The following is a 23,472-nucleotide window of genomic DNA, read 5'->3' as shown; positions in this document are numbered from 1 at the left end:
TACAGCCTTGCCTTGCTAAAGGATTCCAACTTTCAGAAAAGAGACTAAGGACCTGTTTTAGAGTTTGGTGGAGAAGGTGGTCCATCACAAAGGCAACAGAAAGCCATCTCAACCAAACTGAAGGCCCACCCACCTCAATTGGAATCAGGCATCCCTTCGTATTTTGATGGTGGAGACTACTCTGTCTACATCACAGTCATACACGTCCAACGAACTCGCAGAGTATGGGCCGTCAAATGTTTTACTATTTGTCCACCTGCCATATCACTGTCCGTCACTGCCCGGTATAACCTGGTGGTAAGGGGGCAGTGAAAACTTCAAAATGACCCCCATGTCATTGAAGAAAACTCACATGAAGAGGGAGTCATTCGTTTTTTATTTTTATAGACAAAATCCAGCGTTAGGATTTCGTTTTTGAAATTTTTAAAGAAACATTCAAAGTTTGCTGCACAGCTCCACCATGTTAACAGAGCCATCCATCAAGCTTTCAATGCATTGATGGGAACAGTTGTGATGGAGATTCTAGTCAATGCAAGAGATGTCCACTCGGTTGGTACGCATCTTTAAATTTGGCAGGTGGTTACTCCCTCATAGCGATGGAGTACTTTTCCCCATCGCCCTGACAGAGAAAATCCCATCACCCAAGTACTAAATCAGGCTCAAAGTCCTAAGGTAGAAATTTTCGCTGGATCCACCACTGAGCAGCATCTGATGGACGTTGATGGGTTTCTGGGTGCACAACAGACATTTCCCACTTACAGCTTTTCCCCCCTTAGTTAATGGTTTCACCGAGACCTTGTCCTTCCCCAAACTGTCATCATCACCCTCATCTTCGGAACAAGCCTGCAACCATTCCCCTCCTGTGGACTCTACCTTCTCAAAAAATGTCTGAAGGTATGTTTTTGATTGGGTCTTGTCTGGGCCTTGTATCCGACCCATGCTTCATTTGGGTGGCCTTAATATTTACCTTAGTCACGATCTAGCATGACCAGTAGCCCCACTGTTGGCGCTTTATGCTTTTTGGTGCCAAAATGTAATTCAAAAATTAAATATTCCCAGGTTTCTCTTATAGGATTATTTGTTTTAATATCATTTGGTACATTAAAATATTCTCTATTTTTATAAGTTGCAATGGGATTTTGATTGTTATGTGTTTTGACTTTTTCCCTGTTTTGGTGCTTCTAAATTCTTAACACATTTTCTTAATGTAAGCCTTTGTGCTCTGTGCCATAGCCACCATGGGTTAGTTTGGGTCTAAATTACTAAACCTTTACTGGACCGAACAAGAAAAGAGCCATTATTACTAGTGGTGGACTACCAATCACCCCATCTAATAATATTCGTTCTCACAGTCGGAAATGTGAACACATGGATGGTGGCCTCCTGTCCTTTACAGGCTAACATCCATGTGTTTGTATTCTATTACATACGGTCGCAAATTACTTTTTTTTTTTGTTGTTGTTGCAGTTTTGTGAACTTGACCAAAAGGTATTAGAGCACTTTACATGAGCACCAGTTGCATTGCAGTTGGACACATTCATTTTTAGGCACAGGGAGATTAAGTGATTTGCCCAGATTCACAGGATGTGTGAGCCTCCTGCCAGAATCGAATCTGGTTCCCCAGCTTCAAAGCCAGGCACCCTGGCCATTAAGCCACACCCGCTCCCCAACCTGGCGACCTGACTAATCACTATTCATTAAGCAGGTTATTATATGACCTTTTTTGAATGATGATTAAGTCAATTGACCTAATAGCACATAAGATATACACTACTTAATCTGATGACTCCAATGGCAACAGTAATAGTAAAAATAACTATTAACTAATCTTCAGAAATACTAGAATTATGACTACATAAAAGTATTATAATACAAGATTCCTGAATATACCAGGTTCTATTTCTTTCCTGCTACAGGCCTCTGTGAAAGATACCACTACTGATGAGAGAGTGCAGTGAGAAACGTAAGTGGACATAAACTTCTCTAGTTTTCGTGTAACAGAAGATCTACTAAAATAGCAATCCTTGGTCTTCTGTGACAGCCTAACTCCAAATGAAACCAGGTACAAGCAAGTTGCATGCATAAATCATGATATTCCTTCATGTAAGATTTGTAAATATTATATTATTGCACATTTTACAAGCTTACTCTTGGATGGTTGGCCTTGTGTGGAAGTTTGTACTGAAGGTTATACCTCAACCGTAAATCTCACAAAATACGCTGTTGGCTTTTAGCGTCAATGAGGCTCAAGTAATCAACTCTGGGGCAAATTTATGAAAAAATGGTGTAGTGCAGCACCGCAAGTCACCTTGTTGTGCTGCACTGCGTCACTAGAAAAGAGCAAGGATGCACTGCATTTAAAGGCATACGGCGCATTTCTAACTTTTACCCCAGCGCTGGCACACAATGGGATGCCTAACACCAAGGCGGGCAACCTTGCACCATGGTGCAAGGCTGCCTGCGTTGCATGTCGGATTGTGTTTGTGCAGGATGGGGCACCTTCCAACGCAAAAACAATCCTGAAAGGCATATTCCTCTTTCTACGTGTGCCGCAGGATGCAGCACACGTAGAAAGAGGAAGTAACTAGGAGAAATAAAGATATTTCTCCTCCATATGCCTTCAGGGGAGAGTGTATGTTTTGGCACATTCCCAGGTTTACAAGGTCTTGTACATCTGGGAATTTTGTCGAAAAATCATGGAAGTTGCATAGGAGCACCCATGCAGTGACCATAGAACGCTTTCCCAAGGCAGGGCAAAGCACCGCAGTGATTGGTGCTGTGTTGTTTTGCTTCAGATTTTTGGAGCCACTCAAAACCATGCAAAGTGGCGTTGCATGGCTACAAAAATCTAACTAAGAGGTTTGCGTCACACATGTGCCATGTTGCGCGTTGGAAACCTGATGAAACACTCTCATAAATATGCCCCCATGCGTAATAACTAAATATAGTTTATGGAAGCACCACCAATAGTAATCAAATTTAACTTGTAATCAACTCGATTACATTTTATTTTACAGTACATACAGAGAGTGATATACAAATGAATAAAGATCCAAATTAAATAACATAATTGTAGCCGCCAAGTGTTTTTGCAATCTCCTGTACTTTTTCAAATCTTGAGGAAACGTTGGGCGATAGACTTTAAAAGTGTGTGGTTACGATTTAAGGGGCATATCGGCAACAACCGGCTATAATTATTGCTCCGCTCTTAGCGTGAGGATAATTATCGCCGGCTAGCATGGATTTGTATCGCTGAGATAGTGTGCTATTAGCAACGCTTATCTCCTCTGCGATAAAAATCCTCACGCTAACTGCCTAACGTGAGATTATCGCTGGAAACCCAGCGATAATCTCACGCAGTGTGACGTTAGCTTGTTGATAGGACCCCACAAACTTAGCCATGATATCCACCTTCCATAGGATATCATGGCTAAGTCAGTCCTGAAGCAGGCGTAAGGAAAGTTGCGATAACAGGGGTTATCGCTACTTTCCCTGACGCTATGCTTCATAGCGTGGGGCTTGATGATAGGAGAAATGTCGCTTAGCGACATTTCTCCTGTCATGTCAGGTCAGGAACGGCCACTTTGCATCTCATTAGAGATGCAAAGCTGGGCGTTAGGAATCCCGACGATAAAGCAAGGTTTCACGCGTTAGCGTGGCCTTGCTAATTAGGCGATAAAATTATCGCCGCTTTTTGGCCGAAGACGGCCGCAAAAGCGGCTATAATTTTTTATCGCCAGCTTGTAAATATGCCCCAAAGACCTTTTCATGAGAAAATTTCTACTCGTTTGAAAGCTTGAGGCAAACGCTCATTACGTTATGGAAAAAAACAGAGAAGAACTTCTAATACTGCTCATTGCTTGGGATGTAAAAAGGAGATGGACTTCACTCTATTCTGGAAACCTCCCCACATCCACTGAAAAAAATTCCTTCCTTAGAGGTAATTCAGAACACCTGAATGGCAAGAAACGTCCATTCCAGATGCAATTACCACTATTTTATTTAGGATGTCTTCTGATGCAGTATTTCCATGCCAGGGTCCGCAGTGTGAGGCTTGGAAGTCTTGTTCAGGAAAAATCACCAATGGCTCCCAGGAGTAGAGAAAAATTGCGCCACTTTCAGAATTTATCACAAATCAAAAAATATGTGACCCGGCATTACACTTTTCCAAAAGAGCTGCTATACTAATCCATAGTAACGTTGATCAGTCCCTTGCTCTCGAGATACATGCAGTTCACAAAGCAGCTGCACTTCCAATAGACATCACATTGAATGACACAAGAATGAATGAACTGATCAAATGTGTTGTCGTTATGAGGTTGCTATATTGCTACACATATTCCTGTGCGTCAAATTAATAGACTAATAAAGAGCACTTTTATATTATTTACCCTCCTTAGATCGACCCTTTGGAATTATTTGGTGTATCAGAAAAATGTGAGACCCTCACACCTTTCCAGGAAATTCAGTGCCCTGTTGAAGTGCAAGTACTCTAGTGAAATGAACAGATTTGGAAATTCCTCAGTTATCTATGTCAGTCCAACTATGGGATTGGTTAGGCTGCTTCTGGTGTTGCTTCTTTGGAAAGGTAAGCATGGCATACCGATCTTAAATACGCTTATATGTAATTTATGAAAAACATATTTAGCGTGTCAACTGAATTCCTAGGCAATGTTTTTTTATTGATGTCTTGGGGGCAGAATACCATTATATGATACTGTGCCAAACACTGGATCAATGCAAATGACTAGCCAATAAGTCTCTTTGCACTCGCATGAATGCATTTTTCTATGGCTGCGTGTTCCCGTTATCTTATAATAACACTTATTATAACTATCCAAATCCCTTGTTGGTTTAAAAACTTTAACACAGAAGAACTTGAATCAAGACACAAGTATTGCGTTCTTAGTGGACAACCTTTGCCAAAAGGTATCATCTGCCCTAGACATTCTAGTTCTTTCAAAAATAAGCCCATCGAAGGTATCTCACCAATCAATAAGTGGTTCAGCAGAGAACCTGCTGAAATGATGTGTGCTAGCCGAAAACCGAACACGATAGATAAAACCCTCTACAAGACAACAGGGAGGCAACCATGCTCAAAACTCAGTGAGGCATCCAGCGCACAAAGGAAATCTTGAGCAATTGATCAACCACAATGTTGTGAAAAGTGAACTGCCCCTAAATTACACTGCGAAGACCTACTTGAGTTCATTGAATCAAATATTATCAACATATATGGCTTAAACTCTAGCTCTCCAGCACAACTACTTAATCAATCTTTCTTGACAATTCTGCCACAGTCAGCATTCACATATGCATGCAAGAAATAGGACACGTTACAACGCACGCGTTACAATGCGTGTCCTTACAACACATTTTTTACAATGTGAAATCTGTTACAAAGCATGGTGTTACAATGCATGTCATTACAACGCATAATCCATTACAACGCAGTTACTATTCTAACTCCGCTGGGGCGTTACTTTGGGAACGCGTTGAAATGGCATGTGTTGTAATGACATGTGTTATAATGTATTTTGCATTGTAAAAATTATTTGTAATGACATGCGTTATAACGTGCATTGTAAACGATGTTTCCCGCATGGAAGCTCTGGAGACTGCTAAGAAGGTAAGTATCGGCACTAAAATAAAACTCACCCTTGGATCCATGCTTAGTGTCATGTTGGCCTGGGCAGAAAACTATGCTACGCTCGCGGAGTGTGCGTAGTTTCTGTAACTACGCGCTATGCGAATCGCACGTAGCACAGTGCAAAAACGCGCAGAGGGCATTTTTTGCTCAATCGCGGTCTTCAAGGTCAAGTTGGCGACCGCGAGCAAGCAAAATAAACCTCCCAGCGAGATTCTCAACGCGGGGAGGTCAGGTTTCTCATTGCGAGTGGTCGTGTATGCTCGCGCCCGCTCGCGATGTGAAACTATCAGTCTGCATTGAGAAAGCTGCCCCTCGAGTACAAATCTACTCAAGTGGCAGAAAACGACCGCTTGCACTGTGCATGATGCTGTTCGCAATTATTCCACAGTGCGGACAAGCATCTGGCACTGTGCAATCATTGCGAACAGCATTTCCCTACCGCACTATGCAGTTCGCGTAGCTACGCGTAGCGCACGTAGTGCAAAGTGCACTTTGCGTAGCTACGCGTAGCGCAACTACGCAAACTATGCCCAGGGTTAGTGTCATGCTTTAAAGAACTCACTTTTCTTCTTTGGTGGATACTATGAACAGGATAAACATGAGGGGGCGTAGCTAAGATGGTGAAAGAGTGGGAGCACTGCTTTGAAGCTCTGTGCCTGTCCCAACCACGGCCCAGTCCTTCATCTTCTCCTGAAGAATACACAGATGGTTCACTGCACTGGTCCCCGTGGCACCTGGGGTCCCCTATGAAGTTTGCAATGGTCTTTCTGGATCACCTGTGCCTGACATGCTGAGTGGGCCTGGCAGCCGCAACGCTCTCAGTTTGGTGCCTGCGTCGGCGGGCACACTTGGCCTTCCTAGGCCATATATGTAAGATCTTTCCCCGGGGGGAAAAGGAGCATCCGATAACACCAAGCAAGGATTTCCCCTGCCAGGCAGGAAATGAACACTGTAATTACCAGTGCCATGCATGTACATGTCGGAAACCACACGAGTTCCACGCATTGCTGATGCCATGGTTCCTTGCACATTGATGACCTCCCACACCTCCGGTTCGTACGGGGTGCGATACTTCCACCCAGGATATCGGCCCTTCACGATGACCCTGTCACCAACTCGGATGTTCATCGGCTGTGCTCTGCGATCTTGACTGGCTTTGTCATTTGTCGCTTTCCGCCTGGCTTGGGCAGCATCGAGATTCAGCACTGAGGGACTCCACAAGGGGTCCGCGGGGATGCTTTCCCGAGGCGCTTTTAGGACCATTAGGTGAGCTGTTGCACACTGAGTGGTGCAGTGCGGTGTTGGAAGGGCTAGCCCCAGGGGAGGACAGAATATGTGCTTGACCACCCTGCGCCCACCCTTCCGGGAGAAATGGCCGAGCACTGGTCAGAGACCCCTTCAGGACTGGGTCTCACACTTAGGATCGTACATGCTGCTTCAGCACCAGGCAACACAGAGACACCACACCGTAGATTCTGGAATATGTATGCTTTATCTAGCAATATCAGGATCTTTATGATCCGCAGGAGTATGTACAAGTAGAGCAAGGGCTCACAAAGTCTTGGTTGGGGTAGGGGTAGCGGGACAGTCTTAGGATCTGGGTCAATGCGGAAGCGTATCCGGCGCACAGCTCTCAATCCTCGAGCCGGGGGATACGAGATGATCTTTGGGGTCCAGCCGGACCGGAATGTCTCTTGAGTGGGTGTCCGCTCTGCAGGACTCGAGTCCGGGTGTCGGAGGTCGGACAATCTTCCAGGAGCCGCGAGTCACTCAGCAGGGCTCAGAGTTCTCTAGGGTGCAAGGTGAGCCGCGACCACGTCAGCAGGGCTCGGATGTCGTTAGGCAGAAGTCCGTTTCTGCCAGGTAGAGCCGCGACGCTGTCTGCGGGGCTCACCAAGGTTCCAAGAGTTATGTAGGATGTTGTGGGGATGTTCTTCAGCCGCGACCACGTCAGCAGGGCTCGTTCGTACCAGGATTCAACTGCCGAGGGTCCCAGGGCGCCCCTTGTTATAGGTCGACTCCTCTTTGATGTCCGGAGTCCTCACGGGCAGGGGTCTTAGCGCCTGGGGGTCGTTTGTTGGGGGTTCCTGCCACGCGGCCCTTTGATCCTTTCAAAGCAGGGTCGGGAGGGATCCCAGACAAGCAGCAGGCGTGGAGCCAGCCCTCAGGGTGGCCGGAGGGCGATCGAAACCATCTCTTGGGAGGAGGCCAGGTGTGAATGAAACTACTCCTCCCTCTCCTGCTCACCAGGAGCTCTCTCTCTCCCCAGCCGGCATGGCGCGACTAGGCCGGGGTTGCGCTTGGGTCGAGGCGGCCATCGGGGGTGCTGGGCCGGGTACGGGAGGCCGCGAGGCCGAGGGAATGGGAAGGGTGCCTGGTGTCGGGAAGATGGAGGGGAGGACAGGGGTAACCCCGGGTTCTGGGTCGGGGAGGCTACACTAGTCAGTGTAGTGTGGGGTGTAGGGGGTAGCCTGGTGTTGCTACGGGTCTGAATGGGCCACGCCATGAGGCCAAGTCCAACACGCGTCCCCCCCAGCTGGAGGCCGGAGAGAACTACCCATCTTCTTGGGGGTTCTCTTCGCTGAGGTGGAAGAATCTGAAGAGGCCGTCAGCGTTGGCGTGGTCGTTGCCAGGGCGATGCTCTACTGTGAAGTCCATCCCCTGGAGGGAGATGGACCATCGTAGCAATTTGGGGTTCTCCCCCCTCATCTGCATGAGCCACCGTAAGGGTCGATGATCCGTCTGGACTCGGAAGTGGGTTCCGAAGAGGTAGGGTCACAGTTTCTTTAGGGCCCAGACTACGGCGAACGCCTCGCGTTCAATGGTGCTCCATCGTTGCTCTCGGGTCAGTAACCTTCAACTAATGAAGGCCACGGGCTGATCTACGCCCTTCTCATTGAGCTGGGAGAGGACAGCTCCGATGCCATGCTCGGAAGCATCCATTTGGACCACAAACTCTTTGGAGTAATCGGGGGCTTGGAGCACAGGTGCTGTACACATGGCGAGTTTCAGGGCGTCGAACGCCTCCTGGCAGGCAGGGGTCCACGGTACCTTTTTAGGTTGTCTTTTGGACGTGAGCTCCGTGAGAGGTCCTACGAGGCTGCCATAACATTGAATGAACCTCCGGTAGTAACCAGTGAGGCCCCGGAAGGCTCGGACTTCGGTTTGGGTGGTTGGTGGCTCCCAGGCCAGGATGGCGTCAATCTTAGGTTGGAGAGGGGCGACCTGCCCGCTGCCGACCTGGTGCCCCAGGTAGACCACCGATCCTTGCCCAATCTGGCATTTGCTGGCCTTCACTGTGAGGTCGGCTTGGCGCAGGGCCCCCAAGACCCTCCGGAGGTGCTGGAGGTGCTCACCCCATTCGGAACTGAATACCGCAATATCGTCCAGATAGGCGGCGCTGAATTCTTCCAGCCCGGCCAGGACCCTATTCACCAGTCGCTGAAAGGTGGCCGGGGCATTTTTCATCCCGAATGGCATCACTCGGAAGTGATAGTGCCCATCCGGGGTGGAGAAGGCGGACCGCTCCTTGGCGCCCTCTGTGAGTGCAATCTGCCAGTATCCGCAGGTCAAATCGAAGGTGCAGACCCTGAGCAGACCCAAGGCGGTCAATGAGCTCATCTGCGCGGGGGAGAGGGTGAGCGTCTGCGCATTGAGCCCCCGGAAGTCCACGCAGAACCGTAGTTCGGGGGCAACACCAGGGGCAGCTGCTTTCGGGACCAGTACCACGGGGCTGGCCCAAGGACTGTCTGTGGGCTCGATCACCCCGAGAGATAGCATCTTTGATACTTCTGCCTGGATGCAGGCCCGGACTTGGTCGGGGACGCGGTAGGCTCGGTGCCGTACCGGTGGGCTGTCTCCTGTGTCCACGTCGTGGACACACCAGTCGGTGACCTTGGGGACGAGGGAAAACAGGTCGGAGAACTGGCCCAAGAGCCGGCGGCAGTCCTCGTGTTGTCGGGGTGTGAGGGAGGGGGAGAGGATCACCCCCTCTACAGAGCCGTCTTTTTCCTTGGCCCGCAGGAGGTAAGGAAGAGGCTCCGTTTCCTCTTCCGCCCCGTCGTCTGTGGCCAGGAGCAAGCTCAACTCCGTCCGCACGACGTGAGGCTTGAGGCGGTTCACGTGGAGGACCCAAAGGGGGTTCCGAGGGGACTGGACGTCCACCACGTTGGTCACCTGACTTTTTCGTTCGACCACCTTGAAGGGCCCGGTCCATTTGTCTTGGAGGGCGCACGGCTTCACGGGGGCCATCACCCAGGCCTGCTGCCCGGGCTGGAACTCGACCAGCGTGGCGTTCTGGTCGTACCAGCACTTCATTTCTTCCTGGCTCGCCTCGAGGTTGGCCTCGGCCCGCTCGCGGAACTTCTGAGTCTGGTTCCTGAGAGTCAACAGGTACCGGAACATGTCCTGTGGGGGGTTCCGGGGTGCCGTCTCCCATCCCTCTTTGACCAAGCTCGGACTGGGTGCCTATACAGCAGCTCAAATGGGCTGAACCCCAAGGACTTCTGGGGGACTTCCCGGTAGGCGAACAGGAGGCAGGGGAGGAGGACATCCCACTTACGCCGCAGGGGCTCCTCGAGACCCATGATCATTCCCTTCAGAGTCCTGTTAAACCGCTCCACTAGACCATTGCCTTGGGGATGGTAAGGGGTCATGAATTTATACGAGACTCCACACTGTTGCCACAGGGATCTCATATATTTGGAGATAAAATTGGTACCTCGGTCGCTCACGACCTCTCGGGGGAACCCTACCCGGGAGAAGATCCCCATTAAGGCCCGGCCCACCACGGGGGCCGTGACGGTGCAGAGGGGGATGGCCTCCGGGTATCGTGTGGCATGGTCCACTAGGACGAGGATAAAGCGGTGACCCTGGGCGGTCTTGGGATCCAGGGGCTCCACGATGTCAATTCCGACCCGCTCAAAGGGGGTACTGACGACTGAGAAGGGTTGGAGGGGGGCCTTGCGCTTCCCTCCACTTTTACCACTGGCTTGGCACGTGGGGCAGGACTTGCAGTGAGCCTCTACGTGGGCTCGCATTTTTGGCCAATAAAAGTGCGTTACTAGGCGATGGTAGGTCTTGTCCTTGCCCAAGTGGCCGGCCAGGGGTACATCATGGGCCAAGCCCAGGAGGAAGTTTCGGAAGCGTAGGGGTACCACCAGGACCCAGGCTGACCCTAGCTCGGCAGCCCGCTGTTCGCTATACAGGAGGTCATTCTCCCAATACAATAAGTGGGTTCCCGTTTGGTCGCCCGCGGCTTGGGCGGCGGCCTGCTGCCGGGGTCCGACCAGGGAAGGCCGGATCGCTTGTTCTCTGCAGAACTCCTCTTGGGAGGGGCCCCCTTCGTGGCGCCACTGGGCCAACTCGGGCAGATCACCTAACTCCGTGATCTGCGCGTGGTCGGGCTGAACGGACCCGTTGTCGGCGGGGGGCTCTTCTCCTGGGGATATGGTGTGAGGTTCAACAGGATCATCTCCGGGTTGGGCCACGGAGGGGGTGCTGGGGGCTTCGTCCTCGACTCCCCCGCGGGGGGGGTAGTCGGGCCGCCAAGGATCGGGTGGTTGCGCACACCCATTCTGGTAGACCCATCATCCCGAGGCCGGTCTTGCGCTCGACCTGTCTCCAGGGGGAACTTTCCAGGTCGTTTCCTAGGAGGCAGTCCACGGGTTGTGCATTTCGGACAGCCACCCGCAAGGTTCCGGTTACTCCCCCCCCATTCGAATGGTACCAGGGCCACCTTACACAGACACTCAGTGTTGTCGGAAGCTATCACAGGGCAAAAGACATTGGGGATGATCTGGTCTGCTTGGACTAAGTGGCTGAGGACATCAGTGATGCTCGCCCCGGTGTCGCGAAGGGCCTCCACCGGGTGGCCGTTGACCTTTACAATCTGGCGGTACTTCTTGGTGTTTGCGGGTAGGGGGGCCCCGGGAATCATATCTCGATCTCCTAGAGAGACTAGGGCCATGGCTGCAGGTTCCCATCCCTCGGGGTCCTCAAACTCCTCCCCTAGGGTCACGGTGGCCATGTGTCGGGCTGGGGGAGTTGTCGTGGGGGGTTTCTGGGCCATGGGGCACTGAGGGTCGCTGGTGTAATGCCCTAGCCGTTGACAGCGGAAACATGTGATATTCACCCAGGGCCCTTGTCGGCCGGGGGTGGCAGCACTGCCTGGCGGAGGAGCTGGGAACCCCGGGGGTGGGTTCCTCGGGGGGCTACGCGGGGCCCGGATGGGAACTCCCTCGGTCTCCCTTGATTCCCCCCCCCTCTCTGACGGGGAGGTCCTTGCTGGCTGTAGGTGTAGTCTCCTACGGGGTTCCAGGGAACCCGGGTGTTTACCCAGCGATCTGCTTCGTCGGCCAGCTTCCTCGGGTCTGTGAGTTTGCTGTCGAGCAGGTGCTAGAGTAGTTCTACGAAACAGTTGGTGGACAAGTGTTCCCAGGCAATGAGGTCGGTCAATTCTTCGAAGGTGGTGACCTTGCTGCCCTTGATCCACCCTTCCAGCGCTCGGCTGTAAAAGTTTACGTATTCCACCCAGGTGGTGCCTGGGATCTTTCGGCAGTCCCGGAACCGCTGCCGATACATTTCGGGGGTGGGGCCGTATTTCGTGAGGAGGGCCTCCTTCATGTGGCTGTAGGATGTTTGCATGGAGGCTGGTAGGTCGAGGAGGGTGTCTCGCCCTTCGCTCAGGAATCGCCCCACAACCCAGCCCCCCAGTCTTTCTGTGAACGCGGTGGGAGGTCATAGCTACCTCGTAGGCTTTGAACCACTGCTGAATGTCATCATTCCGATAGTACTCTTTGACCACATCCTTAGGGATGTGGACTTTCGGTTCCCCCAGGGGTGCGGGTTCTTGGCCCCCCGAGGGTCGAGCTCCCTCGCTCCGTGCTCTGAACTCTATTTCCTTCAAGCTGCGCTCGTGCTCCAGCCGCAGTTTCTTTTCCTCGTGTTCCCGTTGTAACTTCTTTTCCTCTAGCTCTCCTTGTACTCGGAGTTGTTCTACCGCTAGCTTTTTCTCGGCTAGCCTTATCTCGCCCTCTATTTTCAGTTTGGCCATTTCTAGTTCATGACTTCCGTCCCGTTCTCTGTCTGTGGCGTCTTCCGTGGACCAGCCCCCACCCGCTGCGTTGCCTTGCGCTTGGGGGTTATTGCTTGTTCCCGGGAAGCTTCTGCCCTCGTCTGGCCGCTCTGTCTCCTCACCGAGTTCGTCCAGTCGGGGAAGGGAGGCCCCGGACTCCAGCCAGGCTTTCAGGGCTTGTTGCATGTCTTCCTTGGTGTTTAGACCAGTGGTAGCGATCTTCCGTTGTTTGCAAAATTGTTTCAGCTCCTTGTGTGTATATTCTTCTAACTGCTGTACACAAAACGTAGCGCTCGCGGCAGTTTCCGTGGTGCTCATGGTGGCTTCTTCTGTCGTCTTTGCTTGGTAGTGCGTCAGCCGTTCGTTATACGATCTCTAGATTGCAGGCTCGGATCCCGTCGCTTGCCACCAGTGTTGGAAGGGCTAGCCCCAGGGGAGGACAGAATATGTGCTTGACCACCCTGCGCCTACCCTTCTGGGAGAAATGGCCGAGCACTTGTCGGAGACCCCTTCAGGACTGGGTCTCACACTTAGGATCATACACGCTGCTTCAGCACCAGGCAACACAGAGACACCACACTGTAGATTCTGGAATACATATGCTTTATCTAGCAATATCAGGATCTTTATGATCCGCAGGAGTATGTACAAGTAGAGCAAGGGCTCACAAAGTCTCGGTTGGGGTAGGGGTAGCGGGACAGTCTTAGGATCTGGGTCAATGCGGAAGTGTATCCGGCGCACAGCTCTCAATCCTCGAGCCGGGGGATACGAGATGATCTTTGGGGTCCAGCCGGACTGGAATGTCTCTTGAGTGGGTGTCCGGTCTGCAGGACTCGAGTCCGGGTGTCGGAGGTCGGACAATCTTCCAGGAGCCGCGAGTCACTCAGCAGGGCTCAGAGTTCTCTAGGGTGCAAGGTGAGCCGCGACCACGTCAGCAGGGCTCGGATGTCGTTAGGCAGAAGTCCGTCTCTGCCAGGTAGAGCCGCGATGCTGTCTGCAGGGCTCACCAAGGTTCCATGAGTTCCGTAGGATGTTGTGGGGATGTTCTTCAGCCGCGACCACGTCAGCAGGGCTCGTTTGTTCCAGGATTTAACTGCCGAGGGTCCCAGGGCACCCCTTGTTATAGGTCGACTCCTCTTTGATGTCCAGAGTCCTCACGGGCAGGGGTCTTAGCACCTGGGGGTCGTTTGTTGGGGGTTCCTGCCACGTGGCCCTTTGATCCTTTCAAAGCAGGGTCGGGAGGGATCCCAGACACGCAGCAGGCGTGGAGCCAGCCCTCAGGGTAGCCGGAGGGCGATCGAAACCATCTCTTGAGAGGAGGCCAGGTGTGAATGAAACTACTCCTCCCTCTCCTGCTCACCAGGAGCTCTCTCTCCCCCCAGCCGGCATGGCGCGACTAGGCCGGGGTTGCGCTTGGGTCGAGGCGGCCATCGGGGGTGCTGGGCTGGGTATGGGAGGCCGCGAGGCCGAGGGAATGGGAAGGGTGCCTGTTGTCGAGAAGATTGAGGGGAGGACAGGGGTAACCCTGGGTTCTGGGTCGGGGAGGCTACGCTAGTCAGTGTAGTGTGGGGTGTAGGGGGTAGCCTGGTGTCGCTACAGGTCTGAATGGGCCACGCCACGAGGCCGGGTCCAACACGCGGTGTCTGACGATAGGCACTCAGAAGTTGCTGTAGGCAATGCTCAACGTCCTCACCCTTCTCCACTCCTATTCGGAGAGCTCTTTTCATCGTCCGCATGAACCATTTCACCTCCCCATTTGCCTGAGGCCACTGAGGTGTGATCTTGTGGTGTTGAATGGTGTGGGAGGAGAGGTACTCTTGGAACTCTCTTCCTTGAAATGGCGGGCCATTATCTGACTGAAGTTCTTGCGGCCTTTCCATCATTGCGATGAAACGCTCAAGCGCAGCCCGGATGTCTTGAAAAGCTGTTGACAACACTACCTCCACCACTGGAAACTTCGAATGCGAGTCGATGAGAACTAGGGTGCTTTGGCCATCCTGAAACGACCCAAAATCAAGACCTATTCTGTTGCAGGGCTATTGGCATGGTGCTTCCGTGATCACTGGATGTAGTGCTGGGTCTTTCCCAGTGATGTTGCAGGAGTGACAGGTGTGGTTGACCTCCTAGACCATAGCATCCGTGCCTGGAAACCAAACTTCACTTCGGAGCCGGGCTTTTATCTTCGATATACCTTGATGCCCTTGATGTGCCAGATAAACTACTCTCTCCTGAAGGCTCCTCGGGATCACGAGGGAGGAGCCACGCAACACCACTCCGTGATGACCCTCGCTGAGCTCGCTTTGAGCCTTCCACACCTGTTGCCCAAGCAGCCTTTCCAACGCTGTCAGTCTACTGACGCCATCGAGGAAGTGACGGCAGTTCCAGTTGGCCAATGTGACCTTGACCAGGCACTCATTTTCTGGTAGTGAAAATCTCCTAAATTCATTTTTCACTACTGAATGGCTTATCTGTCCCATAGGATAACATTGGGTTGCAGTATTACACTTAATTTATGCAAACCTTTGATTGGGGAAAGATTTCATGTTTGGTATTTATGATTCTGTAATGAAAAATCATCTTTACTGGTAAAGTCCCATTTTAAATTACAATTTTGAAAATACCACTTTTAGAAAGTTAGCATTTTCCTGCCTCTAGCTATTTGGAGCCTGCATCCTTCCCTGGGTCATATGACTGTCTCCTGTCATCTTCAACCTATACATGGAACAGTTGCGTGCTGTACTCACAGATAACAGCATCAATTTCAACACAATATAATGATGATACACAACTTTACTTAAGTCTCCTCTGCTTCAGAATGCCTCAAACACTGTTTGCAAATTATCCACACCTGGATGTCTAGCGCTTCTCTGAAGCTCACTAAACCCAGCAAAGACAGAATTACTGTCAATTGTTAGGATTTCTTGTTATTTGCTGAGAACAATATAGAATATACAGAACAAACCTGACTCAACATCATTACCCTTGACAGGCTTAAACCTCAACTTTTACCAAATGCCAAGTCATTTAGACTCACACCGGACACAAACCTAACACCCAAAGAACAAATTACCGAAAAAAACAAAGACGGCCTGGTACTAGCTTTCTCTTCTAAAGAAACTCAAATCCTTTTCTCCAGAAAGAGCATTCAGATTTGCTGTTCAGGCACTTGTACCCAAACAAGAGGTGTTATGCTCTCACTGTAGCCAAGGTCTTAGTGAGATAATTAATCTCCAGCTTTGGTCTGTCAACTTAATTAGAATCAGACAGAAGAACTTGTTTTAAGAATGAGGTTTTGAAGAAACTTCGCATGGCACTAAAGATGGAGCAGATGCTTTATTGTGAATATCACCCAGAAGCATTAAGAGATTTTTTGATAAAGCAAATGATATTCTTGAAAGCAAAGCTAGCAAAGGTGTGTACATCGCTGCCACTGAAAAGACCAGATGCACTTTCTTTGGTAGAAGCACGCCCAACAAGACTACAAACTTGTATCCTCATGCAGTGCACTGGCCATGAGAATTTCTAATATTCATTCAGCTGCACTTGTAAACATTGCTTATGATCTAGTACTGGAATACTGCAAATGTTTGGGTGATCTGGTATGCTGTATCTCTCAAAGGTGAATTTGGCTACACCTTCAGTAGGTGAAGAGCCCTGCCACGAACTAGGGCCTGGAGACTGGGCCATGATAAAGAAACATGGGGCATATCAGCAAGGGCTTTATCTCCACTTTTTTGGCTTTAACCTCTTCAGTGTCCATGACGAGATAGTCTCGTCATGGAGCACGGTTGCGCTGTGCCCATGACGAGACTATCTCGTCATGAACCCCACCCACTAGTGCAACGCCCGGCACAGGAGGGGGAAAGGGCGTGGCACTGAAGGGGTTAAAAGCCAGAAAAGTAGAGTTAAAACCATCGCCCTATCAGCAAGAGGGTGTTAACATGCATATTTGCATGTTAGCACCGTTTTTCACTATGCCTACCTTTGCATCTCTAATGAGATGCAAAGTGGGCATTCCTGACATTCACTACATGTCAGAACATCCATAACGCGGCTTCACGCTATCAGCAAGGATGCCCTAGTATTTTCGCAGACGTTTTTGGAGAAAACTGATGTTTTCTCCAAAAACTAACGTCTGCTTAAATCTTAACTTAGCCACCCCTAACATAGGGGGTGGATTCTGCTGATACGACCACAGGGTCGTATCAGCAAGGTTATCGCCGTTTTGCAGGGAACATCGCTGAAAAACCAGCGATGTTCCCTGCATAACTGCGATTTTCCCTCTATCGCTGGAATTTTTATCGCCTTGGAGATACGCGTTGCTAATAACGCGATATCTCCGCGTTAAAAACCTGCGATAGCGGGCGTTAGGAAAATGAGCGCTAAGCACGCTTAGCAATAGTTATCGCAAAGCGTTGCTAATATGCCCCCATGTTTGCAAGCCTTGTCTGGAACCTTGATAGAAGGGCCGCTACCAGAATATCCTGGTGACAATCATAGTTGTGAAGTGTTGTATCCAATGGGAGAGAGACAGCTAAATATGTTCCCTCATAGCCTTAACACTTTCAGAAAAAAATGTAATTTATATCAATTTAACTCATCCATTAATTCACAATGGTGACAAAGAACATAAATTATTTCATTGATTTATTATTTTCATTTTCTTCAATATTTATCACAACATTGTAATTTTGTCATTTATGTATATATCTATTTTTCTTTTTTTAAACAAACTAATGATCACAATTTATACATAATACAAAAGAGAAACATAATAATTACAAAAAATATTTTTTCCATATCCACAATTACATACAAATAGAAAAATGTCCCTATATATGACTCAAATAAATACAACCATACCACATTCATTCAGAACATCCATACTCTCACAAGAATTCATACAGTCAACATCTGTGCATAGGATGAGATTATGTGTGACAAATAACACTTCTACGACCAATACGATGTAATATTACAGAGCAGAAAAGCTCAGTAAGCGGTCGACGCACGTTTCGGTGGTGTAAGAAGATGATTCGACCACCTTCATCAGGACCTATACAGAGTTCATTTCCATCCGTATCATAGTAGTCAAGGGACTTAAAAAAAAATTATATATACAAAATAGTCACCATCTTGAATACTAAGATTATACAACAATATTCGATTTCTGAGTGGGCCAATCATGTACATACAGTCAATTTGTCAATCAAAGGACCTCCCAACACCCTGGTCTCTGCCACCACTAGATAGTTATACCCCAAAAAATATTATTTCCTCTTATTCCCCAACCCTCACTTAGGGATTATTGTATGTACTATTCTAAATACCTTTCGTTAATGCCAAACTTTATTTTATGTCATAAAAAACGTAACGAACACTTAAAAAAGGAAGAAAAAAAAGGAATTCGATGGGAGAGAGCACAGAGAGTACAGAGACAAATAAGAACAAAAACAGCAAGAAAATCAAATCGTAAAAAGGTCAAACTCTGACAACCCCAAAAGCAGTTCATGGTATTCCAAATGCAAGTGGCATAAATTATGAGACAGGGGAAGATAACTCTGTCTGAAGATGGAAGCTTAACATGAGCTGATTGGTATGAAATTGTGAAAGAAGGATGAAAAGCATTGGAAACAAAAACTTATTTGAATAATGAAGTAGTTTACTTCTAGTGGTAGTTTGAAACCTTTATTTCGACCACAAACGTAGCCACAAAAGTACAGCAGATACAATGTACATCACATAATAGAAAAAAAAAGTACATCAGATAGTTAAAAACTAAAAATGACCTCAGTCACCATAAAAGTGAATACATCGTGGGCTCCCAAATGGAAAATACAAATCACAGTATAAAATGCCAGGCTCTTTACCAGCAATTCGCATATACAAAGTGGTCACCCCACTTAATAAACACTTCACCGCATAGCTAAATAAAATACGAGAGTCAATTCATTGTGGAGGAAATAAATACCAATATAACATTGCCTTCAGTGCTTAATAGTTATTCTGATGCCCAAAGCATAAAAGAAAACTAAAACAAAATTAAATTCCTCCTATTAATAGTGCATCTAAAAATGGAGCATATATTGACACAGATCGCTAGGGACTCTTAAATTTGAAGATATTCCAGGGCTGTCAGAGAGGTTTGAATGTTCCATTACCAAATAATGGGAGGTAAATAGATTTTGCTAAAATCCTGAATAAATTTACAAAAAAAGGTAAAATGTAGCAAGCTTCAGGGTGAAACTTTGTCACATGGGCATGTAAAAAATTCTAGACACATCAAACTGCCCCAAAGGAAATGCGCATGATTAACATTCTTTCTCAGGAGGAATCTATCCACTCCAGATATGGTGCCATGTCTGTATTGATGTGTAGAGAGCTGTGCTTTCTGCCAGTAATTTTGGAGGACGGGTTCACTTCTCTAAGGTTGTGTCTTTTCATTTTATACAAGGATTTTACCCAGACCATATCTTGATTGTACAAGACTTTGGGATTGTGAAAAAGCTGCAAATCTAGGGAATATTTAGGCCACTATCACGGGACAAACAGTCTAGGACTGTCCCCATTAGAAGTAGCTCGCACGTTCGTCCATGTCAAGCACCATAACAACAGAGGGGCTAGAATAATGGAGTCCTCTATGTTCCACCCCTAACTCCTGGTGCAACATAAAGGTGGAACAAGTAGGTGGAACACCGTGGAGTCTCCTCAGCACTCTGTTTTGCACACCCTAGAGTGACTTAGGGTTACTATTTCCCCATATGCTTGCACTGTACATTAAAATGGGAAGACACTTTCTCCCCTTATCTTCAGTATGAGGACAACAGTTTTTTTCCAATACATCTGGCAAGGTTAAAAACATACTCAACCTAACCTAAGAATTTATGCTGTACAGCAGAGCTGCAAGGTACCCAATTACCCTACGCATCAAAAAATATATCCAGGTAGGGGAAGTCCTGGGTAAGGGCCACGGGCTGACCTTGCAACTTGATACCCTGCATCTTGGTTTTCTTCAAGTAGCACGTCATTATGAAGGGTATGAACAAATTCTTGGAATAGTATCTTTAGACTGTTGGGGGTTCTAAACAACAAGACGGTATCATCCATGTATAACCACACGTGGGCCTTTTTGTCAGCAATTATAGGGCATTGGAGACCTTCACGGATAGAGTGGTACCTAGGCCATTTATGTATAGAAGGAACAACAATGGGGCTAAAATGCACCCCTGAAGTATCACATGCCCTATCTTAAAACCATTGGTCCTCTCTCCTATGGGCCAAACCAGACCCAGGTAGAGAGGTCATAGTGGAGGGCTCTCAAAATCAGGACCAGGTCACCATTGATCCACACGTCAATCAATATCTCCCACAATTTGGACCTTACAACACTGTCAATGGTGCAGGACAGATCCATGAAAGCCAGCCAAATGGAACCCTGCTTGGTGATGGCATATTTACTTATCAGCAGGTAAAAATGTAGATATCGGTCCATTGTGCCGAGCTTTTCTTGGAATCTGTACTGCACCTCTGACAGGAGACCGGTTGTCCTGACCCAGATCAAGAGGTGGGCAAAAACCATTCTGCCCACCAATTTGACAGTGGAGTCCAGTAGCGATATCAGGTGATAGCATTCAGGGGATTGGGGTCATCCCTTTTTAAAAACAGGAACTATTATAGCTGAATTCCAAGACTGTGCTTTACCTGTTATGCAGAGGGCATTAAAACAATTGCACCATAAGAGACCCAAAAGTCTGGGCGGAGTTAAACAAGTCCATTGAGGTCAAAAACGGTTTGTAGGGAAAAGGCCTAAAGCTGTCATCAGTCACATAGGTTTCTCAAAGGGATCTTTCACAAGAATACTGATAGACTTTACTGAGATGCCACTATTTAATAGTCTAAGATACATACTTTACAGTGTCCGCCTGTTGAGGACATGGATAGCTGCCTGTCCAACCAAGAGTTATGATGCTCTCACTGTAGCCAATCTCTTATTGATACAATTAATCCTCAGCTTTGGTTTGCCAACTTCTTTAGAATCAGATTGGGGAATGTCTTTTAAGTATGAGACCTTGAAGATTCTTTTCATGGCACAGATGATGGAACAGATGTTTTATTGTGAATATCACCCAGAAGTATCAATAGTTTTTTGGATAAAGCAAATGGTATTCTGAAGTCAAAGCTAACAAAGGTGTGTGCATCGATGTCACTGAAATGGCCGGATGCCCTTGCTATGGCATTAATGAGTATGAGAAGCATGCTCAACAAGACTACAAGGCTTGTCTCCGCATGCAGTGGTAATAGGCATTGCCATGAAAATTCCTGGTATTAATTCAGCTGCCCTTGTAAACATTGCTGGTTATCTAATTCTGGAATCCAGCAAGGTCTGATTGATCTGGTACGCTCTATCTCTCACCAGTTGAATTTGACTACAACTTCAGCAACTGAAGGGCCCTGCCACAACCTAGAGACTGGAGACCATGCCATGATAAAGAAACATGTTTGCAAGACTTGTCTGGAACACCAATGGAAGGGCCCGTAAAAGATCACCCTGGTGACAAATACAGCTGTGAAGTGTTGTATCCAATTGGAGCGAGTATAGTGATAAATAATAACAACAAAAAAACAGCAAGAAAATAAAACCTAAAAAGCTCAAACTCTGACAACCCCAAGAGCAGGTCATGGTATACCAGTTGTCAGTGGTGTAAATTATGAGACAGGTGAAGATAAAAATGGGACAAATCTGTCTGAAGATGAAAGCTTAACATGAACTGATTAGTCTGAAGATGTGAGAGAAGGAAGAAAAGCATTGGAAAAATTAATTCATTTGTTTAATGAAGTATCTTGAGCATATACGATCAGGAAATCAACAAGAGTAAGAGTGACACACAAGTAATGCACTGCTCCTGAATGGTCGTACTTGACATAAAGTTGGCAGAAAGAGAAATTGATTTAGGAGAATATTGATTTCTGCTGGAAGAACCTCCATGAATAGCTATGAACTACGAATGGTGATTATACACTGAATACCTTTGTGATGAAGTAATGAAACAGACTTTTTCAAACTGAGAAGAAGATTTTTGACCCTTTTAATTTTTCACAGGTGTGCTTTTATGATTATTTAAATTAGAAATTGAGTTAGAGATTTTTGATATCTCATATCCGCTTCAAGAAGATTGTTTTTTTTCCCTACATTTCAGGTGGATGATTTGAATGATGTGGAAGCCTTAGGCTTCTGCATTCCCCCAATGCTTAACGATCATTGGTGCGGCTGTTCCTTAACTTACTGTCCTCCGGACTATGTAGGAAAATGTATTCAATCTTTATACTAGGTTTTAGCTGCAAAGATTGTTAACTTTGCCAACTTTATGATCTAAGGAAATTGTAATCTTCATGTGGATAACTCTGAAGATTTGCTTGCCAAGCACTTTACAGAAACATTAGCTGCGCTTAGTGTTTTACTGATATCCATTAGTCCTACTTGTAGGGCAGGACACACCGTTGATTTGGTCTTTTCTAACTTTTCCATCCAGATGGAAGTCCTTAGGAAAGTAGTTTAGTCTGATCACCACATAATATTCTTTGTCTGGTCCTTTTCAATGCAAACATTGGGCAAACTAGATATTCCTAATAGCCCAGTCTGCACTAGGAACAGAGTGACAATTTTGGACCTACGGAAAGTTTTAAATTCTGCTAGGCCTGTTTTAATTGGAGATGTCATAAGAAACATCAGTATTGTTGGCAAATGGTTTTTAGATGTGGCCAATAAGTTTGCTCCAGAAAAAACATTTACAAAAAAGAGACATAAGCCTTCAGCCGGCTGGTTTTCCCCCGAACTTGCCTTGGAATGATAATTCTGTAAAAGACTAGAGAGTACTTGGAGGAGGCACAATCAGTAGCAATGCAAATTAATTTACAAACAGGCTCTGAACTCAAATCATAAAATTGCAAACTTGCTTGAAGCAACTTTTCTTCTAAAATGATATAATTGAAGCTAAAAAACAGTCTGAACGAGATTTTTAGAATTGTTAACACTTCACTCATCCTATCTAATTTGAACCAAAAAGTGAAGTTAATAAGAACCAATGTCTCAGACTAACTGATTTTTTTTTAACACACTATTGTGAGGATACAGTCGAATCTACTGGCATTGAAAGTGGATGACACCATGACAGCAGTACGTAGCCCGGCGGAGTATTCTTTTAAGGCAACATTCTAACAGGCCTTTCCCTGCAATAGGATCAACTCCCAGGGTGTTCCCCCTCTAGCCCCTTGTCCATTTGAGTCAATTCACCCTTGTGATTTTTTCTGTGGCTGCTGCAACAGGGTGAGGGCAAATGAGTAGTTGCATTCTGCTCCAGCGTAAGTATTTACAGGCCATGAATGAATGACTAGATTTGTAAAGCACATGGCTACTCAAGAGTATCCCGCAGCTACGCCAGACACAGTTCAAATTCGCCATTTTATTGGTTGAATAGATGGGTTTTCAGCAACTTCCAGAAGGAAGTCTCATTGGCCATATTTCTGATTTAAGGTGTGAACTGATTCCAGATCCAAGCGACTCAAACGGCAAATTTATTATTAAAGCATGGGACCACTAACAGCTGAGTATCTCCAGAGCTTCTTGGATCCTCCTTGCATTAAGATATTTAGGTCACATGCCCTGGAAATCTCAATAAGCAATTGATAGATCTTTCAATGTGATTCTTTTGCTTAATGGCGACCAGTGCAGCTGCCTTTGGTAAACAGA

The 23,472-nt window shown here is 47.5% G+C and overlaps 1 pseudogene across 1 annotated transcript in view; it reads left to right on the top strand.

Annotated features, from left to right (window-relative positions):
• Positions 1-23,472, top strand: part of LOC146808984 (sialic acid-binding Ig-like lectin 13) — a 464,421-nt pseudogene that overhangs the window by 148,188 nt on the left and 292,761 nt on the right. Inside the window, exon 3 of the transcript XR_014966302.1 lies at positions 4,401-4,588. The product of XR_014966302.1 is annotated as a sialic acid-binding Ig-like lectin 13 (transcript). The remainder of the gene's footprint in view (positions 1-4,400; positions 4,589-23,472) is intronic.

Source organism: Triturus cristatus, chromosome 7 (assembly GCF_964204655.1).
Source record: "Triturus cristatus chromosome 7, aTriCri1.1, whole genome shotgun sequence".
Classification (NCBI taxonomy): Eukaryota; Metazoa; Chordata; class Amphibia; order Caudata; family Salamandridae; genus Triturus; species Triturus cristatus.
Note: the sequence above shows the minus strand (reverse complement) of the source record. Positions and strands in the feature narration are given on the sequence as shown.